Source organism: Numenius arquata, chromosome 3 (genome assembly GCF_964106895.1).
Source record: "Numenius arquata chromosome 3, bNumArq3.hap1.1, whole genome shotgun sequence".
NCBI lineage: Eukaryota > Metazoa > Chordata > Aves > Charadriiformes > Scolopacidae > Numenius > Numenius arquata.
In genome coordinates this window covers 39,199,479-39,213,068 of record NC_133578.1, presented here as the reverse complement: position 1 = coordinate 39,213,068, position 13,590 = coordinate 39,199,479, and the positions used below count along the sequence as shown (strand labels likewise).

The following is a 13,590-nucleotide window of genomic DNA, read 5'->3' as shown; positions in this document are numbered from 1 at the left end:
CTTAAACTGTTGAGCAGTCTGCAAAATAGATGCACTCCTGCGCTTTGGTCATGCAGCATCAGCAACAGCCAGGAAGACCTTTCTTCTCCTCTTCCTGTTCCTCTCTAACACAGATCTTGTTCCCTTCCTAACAGCCTGCTATATAGGGCTGGATTTGGGGGTACATGCTCACCCTAGCCCTTCCCTTCATGATCAACGCATGCTGGTGGAAGCACATTACACCTTGGGCAGCATCTGCTGGGGATCTTTGAAGTGCAGGGAAACCTCCTGGCTGGCTCTGCCCCGTATCCATCCAGGGTGGTGCCTGGGCCAGCACTGTCACCTTGCTTCTCTGCTGTATGACCCACCTTTGCCTGTGCACAGCCAGCGAAGTGTCTGACAAACTGGTTGTGCTTTCCAACTGGTCCTGGCACCCAGAAGCTTAGCCACTGATGAAAATACAGATCAGGATTCAAATTCTTAATGTAAACAAAAGCAACAGTTGAGATTCATGGCTATGTCTAGGCTTTGTTTTGGGTTGGTTTTTTGTTTTTTTGTTTTTTTTTTTTTTTTTAAATTAAATACAGACTATTAATTTCTTCCTTTTCCTATTGTTTAGTGTCACATCAGGCTCTTCCTTCTGTCTGTCCCTGAAGGGGTCTGTTGCTGTCAGTTCTGCACATCTGCAGAATATGTGTGGCTAAGCCAGAACTCAGAAGCTGCTGTGATGGGTACTATAAAAAAGCTGGTAGTGGAGGGAGGACATTATTAAAAATAAAACAGTGCAAACCTTCTTAATTAGGTGGTGTTTCTCTTAGTAGCTGATCTTCCCTCTAGGCGAGTGAAACCAATTATGCCCTCCCTTTCAACCACCTTATGCTGTTAATGATCTTACTCTTGTAAATGTAAACCTCTCCCCTACCGATGAGATTGGAAATGCTGGCCTAATTGAAGCTGGACTAAAGCAAACAATGGAGTAAAGTTGAACTAGCCAATAGAAAACAAAAATAGTCGCAAGTGCTTTAAAATTATAAATGGATTTATTAGATTATAAAGCAAATGAGTAGTCTTCTTCCAACCATAGAAAGTAAGGTTATTTGGAGTAAATTAGTGTGTGTAATGAGTTTTCAAGCCTAGCCTTAACCCTAGCTGGGAGATGGCATAAACTCCACTGTTTCACACTGTTCACTGACAAGCTTTGCTCAGGTGTCATTAAGGCTTATTTATTTTCCTCTTTGTCCACCAGCCCTCTGAAATCTTTCTGTGGAACAGAGATTGAAGTCGGGATACACAGACAAGGTATAGATAGGCATATAGATACATATGTAATTGTGGTTTAGCAGCCTGCACCAAGTGGAAGTATTTTATACTTTCCTGAGAGTGACATTTTTCTGTTTTCCTGAGCGTTTAAGCAATGCATTGCCAATTTTTTGCCAATTTTTGCCAATTTTCTAGCCTTCCCTCCCTCCAGTCCTATTTTACCATGGAATAAAATGAAATTAAACAAACCATCAGAAAACTGAATAATCTTGTATTGTAATACACTGACTCAGAGTCCTGGATCAATGGGCTTGAATTGCTTCTAAAAGCCGTATGAAAGGGAAAGTAAAGTCTTTTGCTGTAAGCAGTGTCAAGGGGTGGAGGAGCAGAGGGATGGATGGAGGCTTAGCCAACAGTTTTTGTGCTAAACTGGATCAATTTTAAAGGTTTCCTCGGTAGATGCCTGCCGGGGGGCTTTTATCGTTCAGAAATGTCAGCACAATTGTGCAGATTGCAGCGCTCAGCAACAGCAATACTCCCACCCCAAACCTGATCCTAGCACTGGGCCATCTAGTTACGGCCCCACGTGTGTCATGCAGGCAGCCTGCGTGGGTACCCAGGAAGGCTGAGGTGGAGGGAGAAGTTGGCATTCCTGAGCGTTCACTTCAAAAACAACATGTCAATGGACCAGGCAGAAGGACGTGTCCTAGCAAAAGCCGCCCCGCTGCGTGGGGCTGGTCCGAAGAGCCAGGGAGGCTGGAGCTGGCCAGGGGTAACAGGCGATGTGTCTTTTGGGGATTGAGGTTGGGTTTGCTCAAGCCAACGAGCTGCCAGTAGGAACAGCTCTGTTAACTACGTGCTGAATCTTACAGGGTATGACATCAAGTAGCACTGACTTCTGAGATGAGATGTCCCTGGTGTCAAACAGAAAGGTGGAATTGAGAGGTTTTGGTTAAAGCGACGAGGACCTAGTTCAAGGCGATACTTCCGCAGGTGGTTAAGCACAACCGGTCTCATCAACTTCTAGTACTTGTGTTTGAAGTTAAGTAGAAGGGTAGTAGTATCTGCATGCTGTATTGAATAGCACATAGTGTTTCTTTTCCCCCTTTGGTGGTGATTAGTTCCTTCCAGAGAGGAAGAATGAAGTGCTTCGAGGTACTGTCTGAACATAATAAACTTGAAAATGTCAAAAGGCAAGGTAGAAATATCATGCCGATTTTGACAAACCTGTGCTGTTATGTGCAGGAAAAATAATAGCAATAGCTTAATGTTGCTCACTGGAGAGAGAGGTTATACCAAAAACATATTGCGTAAGAGAGTTTATGCTCATGCTTTAAGAAAATAAACCTTAACGTGCCCAAGATGGAGACCAGAGACCCTCAAAGTAAATGCTGTTCAAGTTTGATAGGATGGAGGAGGCATAACCAAGTGGTCCAAGAGCCGGAATGGCGATCTGACGGTTCCACTCATTCTGATTTCTGGTGTTTTAGGATTGATTCAAATCATAAGTGCCAACAAAGGAGCTGTAAAGCATTATAAATTGCTTTATAATTCTGGATAATTATGGTGACGGTGGAAGTGCTTGCTATATTTTGCAGGAGGCAACCTGTGAAAAAAAAACAACAGAGAAACCCATGGCTACCTGCAAGTATATTGCTGCTTCCAAATGGGGAAGCCTGAGATGCGGAACACGATTTCTTTAAAGTCTTTTCATACCAGCATTGCTCATTTACACTTAGAAGGACCCCTCGTACCTTGGATTTAGAAGAGGGCTTCTGAAAACAACCCACCAGGTCCATACTCTTTGGCTTCCCTTCCAGAAAGGGCCACAGAACAAGGGAGAGTGAAAGGGATGGTGAGGCATGTGTCCTATTGCTGCTGTAAATTAAAAGCAACAACCCTGTGTAGTACCTACTTCAGGAATGATAACGGCAATTCATCCTTCAAAAGTACAGTGCAGAGTGAAGGCCTAAGAAAGGAAAATCTGTAGTGAATATCAGGGAATACCGGCTGTCTCTGCAAAAGTGTGGAATAACCTCTTAGGGAAGCAGAAGACATTACTAAATTCCTTGCAAACCCACTGAGTGGTCAACTAGAAGAAAATATATCTACTGAAAGGGACTGTCTTGCTTTGATAAAAGCGTGGAAAATGTGACCTAATAGATCTTGTAGATTACTGTCATTTTTTAAATATAATTTTTAATTTCTGTGGAGTCTGGTGACTTTTAGCTAAAAGCAAGAAGAAAGAAAGTGCAATTTCCAGATGGGTTACCCTCCCACTCTCCAAGCCAGTGAGCTCAATGCAGAACATCCCTGCTCTGGTAGCCAGATTCTGCAGCCTGTTCCTGTGAATGTCTCATCTGCTGTGTAACCTCAGTTATCTTCAGGTTATTTGGAAAAGGCTCTTGTATCTAGACGCACAGAAGATGATTAGGGAAAAAGGAAAGGAAACTACAAACCTGTCTCCTCCCTGTATTTCTGTCCTCTTTTTGTGACGTTCTCGTGCCCAGGTGGTACCTTGCCTTAACTTTGCCTACAATGGGGAAACCTATTAAAACCAGACATTGCAGGAATCCCTATGGAAGGTCAGTGGGGTGGGGTGAATTTCATTTCTCAATAATTGTCAAGAGATGTGCAAGCAGAGAGGAATAAGAGGGAAATATTTGCACATCATGCTGCGTTAAAACTACTGTAGGGAGCAGGGACAGCCACGCAGCTTAAACCTGAAACATTTTGCTGGCATTTGTTGCAGTCACAGTTATCTGACGGGTGGCTGAGTATCCTCCTTCCTGCCTCCTCTGCCTATTTGTTTCCTGAAAATGCTGATATTTGTAATTGAGGCCAGGTGAGGTCCATCAGTTTAGCAAATGGCGAGCTGATCCCAGCCGTGCTGTCAATTAGCTCTGGTGCCCGGCATCAGTGTGGCCGGAGGTTACGGCAGCGGTGCTCGGTAATGATGGCAGATGCTGAAACACACTCTCTTGTCAGCTAATCATTTCAGTGCCAAAGTAATCATTTGATCTCAGTAGAACAGCTGGTTTTAAACTACAGATTATCCACTACTTCATCTCCTCACTTAGCTGCAGCGCTGATTTGTTTCAGCTATAGATCAATTATACCTCCAAAACAACACTCAATTCACTTGTATCGTGTGAAATGAAGATAAAACGGGTTCAGGCACTAACGATAGATCTTCCATTACGGACCCTTCGTCCCTGCACATAAATACCTATCACCGGGGAGTGAGTATTCATTCATTCCTGGAGCCGGTTGTGCTCATTTCATTAGGATACAATGAATTATTTTAGCAGAACAATGCATATATAAAAATAAAATGCGGTTAAAAGGGCATTTATTTCTCGCACTGCCTATAAGTGTCCCTGGTTGGGTGACACCAAAATCACTCAAACTGATCAAATGTAAAATCAAATACGTGTCGTTAGAGCCTGTTGGGTAGCCAATGTGTATTGCGTGAAAGGAAATCAGTCATTCCAAAGCAAGTGTTTTCACGCCATCTTTTCCTTGGCATTATTATGGCCTTTTGATCAAAAATTTCTCCGTTACTGGCCACTGAAATTGAGAAATTTTGATTCATTTGCAATGAAGAACCCTCACAAATCGATCTGGCACGTGCTCAGCCAGTGCATGCTTAGACTGTGCTGATGAAACAGCAAAGCCCCAAAATCATGAAATAATGGCATCGCTACAGGTGTTCCTAGTAGGCAAGCCAGCATTTCCTTGGGCCGCGTAGGTCCAGCATGTTTTAATCTATACCAACATCAATTTATTTGCATCTCTCAGAGCAGCCCAACCATTGCCTGCTTTGGGATCGATTCAGCTCGCGTTGGTGGAACGTGCGGCTGAGCCGTGTAGGGCTAAATAGAGCTGGCAGGAAGTATTCAAGATGCAAATTTTGGTAAAATGATAAAATACCATTTTGCTTTGGCTTCGTAATTATGTTTGACAAAAATGTGTTGTTTTTATTTAATAGAAAAGGTAATTAAGTATGTTTTTCCCTCAGTGGGTTGCAATGATACAGGTATCGCATGCTGATTTCCATTGGGAAGTTCCCCAGTTCTTCCTGTCGCAAGCGTTCGATCTCATATGCTTGTCCTGTTCCCTGGCGTTCCTGAGACGGAGTGAAAAACTTATTCAGCGTTGATGGGAAATACTGGTTTAATGGCTCATTTACCTCAATGTGATGTTTTCAGTGCACAAAGGTTTAACGTGTGGGGTTCCTGGTATGAGCTTTTCTGTGTGCTTTTGGTCACCTTTTCCAGCTTCTGTTAGAAATGTGCCACTTGGGAAAACAGTGTGTACGGAAACCCACGGGGTGCTGTGGGGAGCAAGGAGGTGCGCTGGGAGCTGGCATTTTGGGGTTTGTTTTCCGTCAGGGAGGCTGTGTTGTGTCCTGCAGCACAGACACCAAGGGATTGATGGAGAAGGAACAGTTCGAGGCAGGAAAAAGGCTTCTTCATCCAACTGCTTTGCACCTGGATTGATGTTTTTGGTATTGTATCTTGCTCTTGTTAGATTTCCATTGTAGCAGCGTGAGATACCTGATTTGCTCAGTAGAGATCCCACTGCGGATCCTCTGCCAATGCCTGCACGCTGTAGTGCACCAAGGAGGAGTAAAACTGCCTATGGGTATATTTATTTTCTGAAAAAAGATTTTTCAGGTGGCATTGGGAGCAACCTGCATTACGAAGCTTTCTGTTTCTCCTTAGGCAGAGCAGTGGGAGAGGGGAACGTTGTAGGGGTGATTTCTTATGGCGTCCCATGTTGGGAGGTGCGGAGAAGCTGTTTCCAAGAGACCATACGGCAGTCATTAGTCCTGGGGCTGGTGTCCTCAGCTCGATCAGCCTGGTGATATGAATGCAAAAAATTCAGCACTGAATGGAAACCATTTCAAATAAGGCAATCTGAGCACACTTGCACAAACACACCAGAGCCAGCTAAGCCCACAGCCAGGAGTTATAAAATTCCTATTTATTTAAATGACTTTCAATAGAGTTCACACACTCCTTGAGATTTCAGTTTAAAAAGAAATAATTTTGATTGCATTTCTGCACCTCAGTTCCTCCCATAAAAGGTCACCTTTCTCCAAACGTGCCTTCAGATTGTGAGACGTAGTCCTGGCTTTTCGTTTCGCTCCTTTAAAGTTTTAGTTGTTTGTTAAAGTCCTTGCTGAACTGCTGTACCTTAAGTATTGGGTTTTAACTCTGACCTCTAGAAGGAAATTACGTATCTTTTTATGTCTAATAAGGGCTGAAATTTTGTTAGGTGAAGCAACTGGCAGTTTTACTATGTCTGATGCCTGTAACTATCCCTGCGGCTGTGTGGAGCCCAAACCTGACAGCTCCTTAAGCAATTTTTAATTTTTTTCTTTTCCCATGAAATTTTAATGATGCATCATGCCATGATTTCATAGTGGATGCAAATATTTATCAGATCTGCTGCAGACGGTGTCCACTGGATGTTAATTTGCCAGAAGGATGAATCCTATTGTGTCTGGTTAGCAGGCACTTCTCAGAAGCAAAATAAGAAGACCTTCATCTTGGGTTTCAGGAAAGCTCCTAGTAAAGGCTCCTCTTGTTTCCCTAAATAAATGTCTTCAGTTCCATCCTCCAGAGGCACCTCAGAGTACCCCTCTGGAGCTCTCACAAAACATTGCCTGATAGTACTTTTAAGAGGCAATGATGTTTCTTACCCCTTGCTTAACTGGCGGGTAATCAGCCGTCATCTCGTGCAATGCAAGGCTTTGTTTTTATTTGTTTATTTTTTTAATTGAGCTCAATGCCTCTTCTGCTTTCCTGCTGCCTCTGATCTCTGCTGGAGAAAGCAAATCTTAGCAGCCTGGAACATCACACATTTCTCTGATGGCTTTCGGATCCCATATGCTCTGGTTCAGTAACAGTTTTGGCTGATCACTGTGGCAGCAAAACACCTTTTTTATTTAAGCTACAGCTTTCTAGAAATACGTCTTTGGGCTTAATCAACATAACCTTCAGCAGTTCTTTGAAACAGGGGATCTAAAAGCCATGAATGTCAGAAACACTTTATGGCTTGTGGGAGTCTTTAGCACTTCTGACAGATAAAAGTGGAGGAGGGAGGAGGAAGCCATCAAAAAATACACCAAATACAGGCTGGAATGGGATTTTTGCTGGTAGCTGACAGTTGGGCCCTTGCATTGGAAGGGACAGGCTACCGAAGGAAAAAATTATGACTAAGAAACCAAAGGGTAATGTAGCGCTGAGCGAAATGTGATGAGCAGCCGGTTGGGTTTTATGCAGTATATGCTCTGCAAGCCGTCCGTGTGCGCTGAGCTTAGGCACACTTTGCTGGTAGAAATAGTCCTCTACAGAAAGGTCTTTCTGACGTGAGAGCTGTTAGTTGATTATTAGAATAGTAGCGGTATTGTTATTTTTAAGAAGGAGAGGAGAAAATGAGGATAAATTACAGTAAAATGTCAGCAACTGCTGAAAAACGAGGAGTAGCGGCAGTGTCTCTTTGGCATTTTTGCAGGCAGGCAAGCACACACAGCAGGAATAGTGCCAGCCTGCAGTTTCCATCAGCTTCAATTACTACTTTCACCTGTTTTTAAATATTTAAAGTTTAATGTTTAATTTTGGATGACGTTGAATAACAAGAATCAAAATACAAAAATCCACATTAAAGTACCGGTCGCAGCAAGCGTGTATCAATAATGTAAGTGGGACGGGACTGAATGGCCACGGTCTTCCAAGAAATTTTTTCCATTTCTCTTGTGTTCCCTGTCTAGACAAGATTTATTAAACAATCCTCTGAAGGGATTGTCCTTCACCGCTACCTTTTATTATTGGTGGAAGCCAATTTGAGGCTCACTTTGTTGTGCGAGGGGCCGGTTCCCTCATGTGATTGATGAGCTGGATGGGAAGTGATTAGACTTTTACAAGTCCACACTGCTTGGAACAATACTACCAGGAAAAAAAAAAAAAAAAGCCTGTTCTTCAAATTTCAGATTCATTGCCTATTATTTCCGAGCTTTGGTTTCTCTTTCCTTCTCTTAGAATTCTCCTCATTTTTCTGGCTTGCTTTGCAAGATGAGGAGAGGGAGTGGAAGATCTGCATGGTGCAGCCGATGGAGGTAACCATAGGAGGAAAAGCTGCCAGCTGTTGTGGGCAGTCTTGCTTTTTTTGCTTTATTGTTGTTATTTTTTATGAAGACTGATTGCAGTTTGCTCCTGATACACTTCCCCAGAGGTCTGCCCTCTTCAAAGAGAGGCAATAAACTGGGCAAGCTGGAACAAGGCTGGTAGGAGGACCAGTAAGGCAGGTAGGACAGATGTGCTGTTTCCCTAAATGCAAGGGGGAACAAACCACAATCCCTTTTGTTGGGGCTGTCAGTGTGAAAGCCCCTTGGCCTCTGCCAAAGAGCATTTACTAGGTCATCCCATGGTTTGCATGAGATGATGGGGAAGCAGAGACTTTTCTCCCAGGGGTGACAGCAAACCCGGCATCTGATTGTACGTAAAAGGCAGCTTTGCTCCTGCCTGTGATTGGGATCTGGAAAGCCTTCCTAGAGGCAGAAATGCAGGTCTCCCCATCTCGTTCTGGCCCTCACACAAGCCATCCATTCACCTTTAGCACACTTTTTCGTGTCTTACGTTAAGACTTCTGCTTCTTCTCCTCTTCTGGGTGCCTAGCAGAGATTTTCATCCTAGAAATATAAGAAGGTACATAATCATCCTTACCTCTGAGATTCCTAATTTAATTCCTCTTGTTTTCATTCAAGGGTTTCCACCTTTTTTTTTTTTCCTCTTTTAAAGTCTTTCTCAGGAGACCTCTAAAACTTCTCTGCTGGAGCAATGACAAATTTAAACCAGACAGCTGTTTTTCTTTAGCACCTCTGAGGACCACTGATGGAGGCTGAAACATATACGCTATACAGCAACCAGGTACTACAGTGACTCGGGGAATCCTATTCCCCTGGTAAAAGTCAAATGAATTATTCCATTTTAGCTTTAAAACTGAGCTCTTTAGGCACGTGCCAGAGCCTCAGGAGATTGAGCCCTGTCGGGGCTGTTAGCTGAAAGTTGTCACTGGGGCCAAACGGAGGCGATACCCAGCCTAGCACCTTTGGGGAAAAACATGCTGGAGAGATGAGCATGAGCAGCTCTGCTCTTGGCTTCGTGACATCTCTGTGATGTAATTGAATCTTGTTAAGCTGGAACAGAGCTCAGAGTATGGGTGCTCTTTTCTGGCACTGAAAGAATGTTTCACCGGTATTTGTCCTGTGGTAGATGATAAAGCTTTTGCAATGAGGAAAAAAAGGTAATGGGTGATGTTTTATAAATAAGAGACCTAACAGTGGCAGCAGTCACCTGGGTGAGGAGAGATGGAAAGGAGAATTTGCGACCAGGAGAACCAAACTCCTGTAAAAGCCATACAAATATTTGACACTTCAGCTTGGTGACTGAACTGGGAAAGAATTAGGAAAATCTTTCTGGATTGACCCAAATGAGAAGTCTTTTTTCTTTTTTTTTCTTTTTTCTTCTCATCAACACAAACATTCTGGAAAATGTTGCTCGGTGACAACTGATTTTTGAATTTTTATTTTAGTTCATCTCAAAGTCTAGAAGTTCTTAATTTGTTTTAAATAATACATTCAGGTAAACTGCACAAGAATGAGCACCTTGATTTTTTTCAAGTGTGTTTTTCCTTCTCCTCCCCAACTGGAGCTATTTGCCACATTCAAGATTAATATTCAGTTTACTTTGGTCAACCAGAAATTGATCGTTTTTTCCCCCATGCTGATATATTTATTCTTTGAAAACTTTCTCCAACCTAATAAGGATAGATTTTTTTTTTTTTTTTTTCATGGCATTTTATCAAATCTGCCTTCTCTTTGCTGGGTTAAAATTTGATGGAAACAAGTTATTCATAAAAATGCAAGCCAGTTTTTGTTGCACTGAAAAGAGCTCTTGCCTCTGTAAGAAATATAATAAAACAAAATGAAGATCGCAGATGTTGTAATAAAATTAGTGAATGTATGTATCATTGGATTTCATTGAAATTATTGTAAATGGTGCTGTTACATTGTTTAATTATGTACAATTAGCCCAGGAATTGCTAAGTCCCTGCTGGAGCCTTTTCTCTTAGATTTACAATAGGTCATGGTAGAGTATGTTTCTCATTACTGTCATGGAGGCACTAATTGAACTGGATCCAGTCTCCTACATTGACTGGTTTTATCCATAGAAGAATAACTTATTTATGTACAAATAGTTCTTCTTTGCCATATTTAACTGGAGCTTGGAGCAGGCATAGGAGAGATTTATAGTCCATTAAAGCCTTTTCCATCAAGTGTCATCTGTGAAAACTTTTCTGGGCATATAAAGCAGGAACAAGATAAATGTAGCTTTGGTAAGTCTTGTAAAGACTTTTCTTGTGGCCCACAGCCAGGCAGCATGGCAAAGCTCTGGGGATTTGTGCAAAAGAAGTCAGCAACATTAGCAGGGTTTTTTTTACGTGTGTGTGTGTGTGTGTGTCTATATATATATGGATTGAGAATCCTTCTCCAGAAAACCTGGGAAATGCAATATTTTGGTTTGCTTCCAGAAGGTTTTGTGGTTTCTCTCGGAGAACTGAGAAAAGCGCCGGGAGCTGCACAGCATGGCAGAGAGGCGTTGCTTTGCTGGGTGATCCTGCAGGCAGAAAGGCGTGCGGTGCGTCTGGCCCTTGCGAGGCTGAACTGACACTGTTAAGTCACCCACGCAGGAAAGGTGGCAGAAAGCATGGGAGGTGGAAGAGCTCCTCATCATCATTCATTTCCACCCTGAAATCCCTCAAATGCTGGAGAAGAATCCAGTCCTTGCAAAGACTGGCATACTGATCTTGGTGGACCCAAGGATTTTGCCTTGTTAAGCATTTCAGAGCATTTGGGGGTTTCTTTGTATTGATCATCCAAGCCAAGCCCGCTCAATAATATGATAAATAATTTATTTGCTGATACTTTTCCCAGCCTGCTCTATATGCACCTCACATAGGTAGGATGTGAAAGCTGAACATGTGCTTCCTGGAGGTTAGCTTTGCAGAGAGGGAGGGCAGCAAGAAACAAGAACAAAGTTCAGCTGAAGCCTTTTCTGCGAGCTCAGCTGCCTCAGGCTTGTGCCAAGGAGAGGAGGATGAATCTGCTGCAGAGCCTGGAGAAGGCTTCAGGTGTCGGGGAGACCTATTAGGGTGAGAGGTATATGCATGGCGCTGTGCGGGGCTAACAGCTTCTGCCTAGACTCAGCAGCTCTCTGTTGTGTTTGAGCTTGAACCAGATGGGACTTCAGGTTTTAGAAAAGGCAAACGCACTTGAAATCTTTCTCTGCCCATCTTTGAACACAAACTCAGCGCAATTTAGCGTGTGTGTGCTGTACCCATGGAGGTCAGTGGTAAACTGTCTCACCTCTTTGGGCCAGGAATTCCCTTTGCCTCAGATCCTTTTACACACCCTGCATCTTGCTCCTGAAACACCAGGCATTGCATCAGAGGGAGTAACAGCCCACCAAACTCACATCGGTGGTTCTTGGCAGGCCCAGTACCTGTGGACATGCTGGAGCCGTTTTAGCAAACACTGCCAGACGTGTGTGAGTTTATTCAAAACTGTTTCCATCAGCGGAGGAGTACATTATTTATGATTCCATTTTCCTCTCTGTTTGGAGAGCATTTATCAAATCAATCAGAGAATTCATTAGGTAATTATTATTTTTTCATTATTTGCCTAAGCCTTGGTGTATTTACCCCACACAAATAGAAAAGCCACTAGTAAATGGGATCAAGAACTTGAAATATCCATTTTCTTCCCTGTAGCGCAGAGGAGGAACCCAGGAGTGGCTCTGTAGTGTGACAGCTAGCAATGTAGTTGTGATAGATAAGAAGTGACGGGACACTGTCGAGTGTCATTTGTCATCTGTGGCCTGAGCCAGATCGCTTCTGCTCCGTGCTGGTGGATGGCCAGAGATGATTCATGCCCCATTTCACGTGTGTGCAAGTGAGGCACCATCGTAAGTCAACATATACGGAAGGCCCTGAGTAGCTGTAACCCCCCAGCTTAATCCTCTTGTGCAGGGTCCCCTGTGTCTTTGTTAGTGTTCCATTCCACATGGTGTCCGGTGCCACCGTTATCTGCTGGTGGTTGTGGTTGGAGCTTCCCATGGCAATACAAGCCACCATTCCTCTGCTCTTTCCTTTGTAAGGGGTTTGCTTTTTTGTTCAAACTGGCTCATTTGGTGATTTTGCCACAGACGGCCTGACTGGGCGTCAGGCTTGTGTTGTGGACCAGGAGCAGCAAGGACAGTGCTACTTCTGACACCATGTTTAACACATGGTTTGTGTAGTTTGTGATTTGCTGCTTCCTGACCTGCAGTGGCAGGGAGAAAACCTCATCCTGCAGGATTATGTTATCTCAGGTGCACAGGGAGCTTCCTAGTGAATGGAGCCACCAAAACGTGGTTCTTCCCATTTCTGGATGCAGGGAAGCTCCTGAGCCAGACCTTGATATCAGATGAGAGCAGATAATGACAAAGTGGACGGGGAAGTTATAGCAGCATCACATCAGGTTGACTTAAGCTGCTGTAAAAAAAGCAGCAGTTCCAGATGTGCTTCAAGAGCATCCCAAGGTGAGGGGCCAGGGTAGGTTTGGGTTTCAGAGTCTTTTCCGAGACGCTGATCCACCCAGGCTAAGGGGATTGATGGGAAGGTTGATGGCTGCAGCTGCCTCCGTGACCTGTGTACCCCACCTCACCTACTTTATGGGGTTTATTTCCAACTAAACGTGGGGTTTCCTTCTTACCAGCTGCTTGCGGTGTCTGAGGTATCTCTGTCACAATGTTAATGAGAAAGCTTTGCGGTGTGTTTTTTTTCTCCAGGTGACCTGGCTATTCTGAAAAGCACTAAGGGCCACTGAACAAAAATGTATAATGTATAATTAATGTAATAATTGTATAATTTTATTCCCCTTTTCATCAAAGTTGCTGTACACAGTGGATGTGTTAAATATGACTACAGTGCTGTTTCCCAAGACAACTACTGAAGATGAGTTAGGAAGACCTCAACAGACTATTCCAGTTAAACATTTTCTTTGCAAAATAAATATAGGCTGTCTTGTGAATAAGGATGAGATTAGCTGAAGTCATTAATTAATATGACTTTTCAAAAGCAAGCTGTAAATGGAATAATTCATGATGTATGGCATCTTATTTTTCTTCACTGTGAAACAGTTTTCATTTTTTATTATTTACTCTGTTGCCATTAAAAACCGCTTCTAAGTTCAGGACTTCTCTTTTGGTGGGTCCGTCCTGGTTTTCTGCCTTGTCTCTTTTG

The 13,590-nt window shown here is 43.3% G+C and overlaps 1 protein-coding gene across 1 annotated transcript in view; it reads left to right on the top strand.

The window, feature by feature from the left end:
• ERBB4 (erb-b2 receptor tyrosine kinase 4) overlaps positions 1-13,590 on the top strand; it is a 401,663-nt gene that overhangs the window by 14,472 nt on the left and 373,601 nt on the right. The gene's annotated exons all lie outside the window — the stretch shown is intronic.